Here is a 3,718-nt window from a genome sequence, read left to right on the forward strand (position 1 = left end):
TCAACAAAATTAATAGTGACTATTTTATTTAAAAATAAAGCAAAATATGCTATGGTTATTTCACCAGAGATTCTGATTTGAATGCCTACAACTGTTTCAGACACATATGAAAATTAAATAGACAAGCATAGTACATATAATCATAATAAAACACTCAATGTTGCACAGTGCAAGTATCAACACTATTTTTAAGCATTAATTACTTAAAAGAAAACATATGTTGGGGACACAGAAAAAGAATGAAAGCTAAAAGCATAACATTTAAGGTTTGCTCTTGAGTCACTTTTGAAAATAAATACAGGACTTTGATTCCAAGAGAGAAATAAGGTTGAGAATTTCAAACAAAGTAAGTTACTAGAATTAGGGCTCAAATGTAGGATGCCTACATGTCTGGAGAGGGCAATAAGGAAAGTGGTAATTATTGAGACCAAATGTTTAGGTTTAAGTAAGATGGTTATTAACGTAAAGCCAAACAATATATTTAATAGTGTGGAGCCTCTGTTTAAAATCATGGTTATCCCCCATTCTTATAGGATAGAGATCAGAATCCTCTGATGTGGCAAAAGGTTCATCAACACCTCACTTCGACCCAGTGTTTCAGATTAATCTTCCACAGTATCGTTTGTATTCTACTTGCCCACCGTAGAATCCGTCCGAATTTCCTTGAGCTTCTTATTTCTAAGACAACTGTTTCTCACACCAACCAGAAGCCCCTGTGCCCACCTGCATCTCTGTTCTCTAAATATTATCACCCCAGGTAATCTTTCCTACACAGCCTCACCCCATCTCTCTGTCCATGAGATTTCTATATGTCAGTTCCCCAATTTTTTACCTAGTGCATATCTCTATTAGCATTTCATTTTTCACTGGTATATTTGCAATCTTTTTTCTATATATCTTTTTCTCTCTCCTTGTGAGTTCTTTGTAGGCGAGATATCTTTTGTTTGTTTGTCTGTTTATTTTATTCAGTGTATCCAGCATAGGGATGAAGCAAAGTATTTACTCTCTGTTCATAAGTGGAAGACTATGGTGATATAAGACCATCCCCAACTTAGGTAGAAAGTGCATGTGACAACAATCAGCTATGTACAACTACAATTTCTTTAAAAAAATAGGCCACTGTGTCTTCCAGTGTATGATGACATACCTCAGGTTTATGGCATATTAGAGAAAATAGGGAATGAACCAGCAGCACTTATTGATAAATTAGAAGCAAGGTCTGAGAATAATATCCAATTAGTATGTATTAAGCAGGAAAATGACAAAGGAACATAATCAGAGCTCATGATAGAGCTTGCATTTGGAATAAATGTCAATAATCTTTAGTAGGGAGAAAATAACCAGGGTACACACATGCTGTATTACAGTACAGCAAAGTTACCCTTGTATCCTCACAGATGTTTGAATTTTTCATGAGACCTGTTCAGGCATTTTCCTTTTCTTCTCTCATTCAACAGAGTGTACTTAGAATATTTCATCACCTGAGTTAACCAGAGTAACTTAACCTTGTTCACCTTCATCTTGAAAGAACCAAGATAGTGTGAATAAATAAAATAATGTAGAAGAGTCAAAATTCCATCTTCTGAGAACAGAAACCAGATAAAAAATTTCACAAGACTTAATCATCAAAATTAACCTCTGGCTGTACTATGCTCTTGTCTTGTAACTATAGTTTCAACAAGGATTGCTTGGCTATGTCATTTTAAAAACTACAGAATAATTGTATAGAATGTTACCCATTAATTTCCTCTACTCTTTTAAGAAGAAACTGGATATTGCATATGAGGTCTAAAATATTTGCACATGTCCTCTTCAAGAGTTTGATCATTTAAGATCAAAGCCAAGAGTAAGTCTGAAACTCTGAAAGGAATGCAATTATTTTTTCACAGCTGTTTGCTATTTCACCCATGCAAGAACCACAATAATTGAGTAGAAATATTTCTAAAGCAAAGAAAAAGTTTAAATTGTAATTGAGGGCATGTGTTGGTAAGGCTGAACTACTTATGTTAGCCACTCACAAATAATCCCTGTCTTGGATGATAGGAGTTCTCTGCAGATTCTTGGGAGTTTCTATATCATGATTTTTGTTTTCTTTTGTCAAGATTGCTATGAAAAGTAAAGAATCCCTTGAACAGAACTCCAAGTAACACTCTAGTTAAATGACACAATTTTATCAAGTCACTAAGACATAGGTTCAGATGGCCAACTACATGACGTAGTGCTTTTGCTTTGTTTTCTTGATAAAGATGAATATTACTCTCTCGTTACATGTAACCAGGAAGTCAGATTTCAGGTGTGGTGCCTGAATTTCTCTGTTTGTTTTGCCCTGTTACTGTATCTTGTCCTGCATGATCTCATCTTTAAACAAGCAAACAAAAAATGGATTTATTTATTTTGAGAGAGACAGAAACAACATTGATGGGGGAGGGGCAGAGAGAAAGAAGGAAAGAGAGAATCCCAAGCAGGCTCTGCTCTGTCAGCACGGAGCCTGGCACGGCTCAAACTCTCAAAACCATGAGATCATGACCTGACCCAGAACCAAGAGTTAACCTCTTAACCTACTGAGCCACTCAGGCACCCCTGCATCATCTCATCTTAATTATTATTTAGCCTTTTTGTGTAGATTGTGTAGCTATTTCTCTCTGGTTTTACCTTGTGTTGTTTACTGAGAAACAGTGAAAATGTTATCATTTTTTCTTTCTTTTTTTCAAAAATTGTTAAATGCTTTATTTATTTTTGAGAGAGAGAGAGAGAGAGAGAGAGAGAGAGTCAGAGAGAGACACACAGAATCTGAAGACAGGCTCCAGGCTCTGAGCTAGCTGTCTGCACAGAGCCTGATGCCAGGCTCAAGGCCACGAACTGCAAGATCATGACCTGAGATGAAGCCTGATGCTCAACCGACTGAGCCATCCAGGCGCCCCAGAAAACATTATCCTTTATTTCAGAAACCAAAACATTTCAAACAGAAGTGAAAACAAACAGAAGCTTGCTGCTTCTGGTTTCAGCTGGGACTTGGCACTCTCACTCTCTGTATCTCTTCATTGCTGTTTTACCAGCATCAAAAGAAAGCTGAAGTGAAAAATAGTTGAAGTTCCTCACTTTATGAAGACAGCTCTGAATGTTCTATATTGACTAATTCAAATTTGGAAAGGAATTTTAATGGAAATCTCAGATTTTATAAGGAAAAGAGAGCTTCTAGGAGTCATTCGCTCTGCAAGATTGATCTCTAATATTCAATCAACTCTGATCTAAAATATTTACTTTCAGTCCCCCATTTGATCTGGAAATGACTTTTGGATTAAGTAATTAAAAGTAGAAGTGACAGCTGAGGGGCTGGTGTGGCACTTGGGACATAAATCCAGTCAGAGGAAACAGTCTAGTCTCTTCAGGAAAACCATGGCTAAGCTACAAGAGTGAAAGCAGGTTCCACTTGCTATGTGCACTGGGTCCTACCCCAGCAAAGTGCGGTGTATTGTCACTAATAGACGTGTGCATGTAGACACAGGATTAGCCCAGTGCTTTTAAGGGTTCATACAGTTCACCATTCACAATCTCTGGCCTTTCTGAGATTTGTAATCATTTGTAGAAACAAGTGGAGTGAAAGCTACTTTCTTGCAGAAGACTTGTTTTATTTTTCTTGTACTCAATTTTATGAAATTTTCCTACTACATATTATTGCACCTAAGTTCTTTAGCAATCACAGTCAAGTAGGAAACCT

The sequence above is a fragment of the Suricata suricatta genome, chromosome 1, assembly GCF_006229205.1.
Source record: "Suricata suricatta isolate VVHF042 chromosome 1, meerkat_22Aug2017_6uvM2_HiC, whole genome shotgun sequence".
NCBI lineage: Eukaryota > Metazoa > Chordata > Mammalia > Carnivora > Herpestidae > Suricata > Suricata suricatta.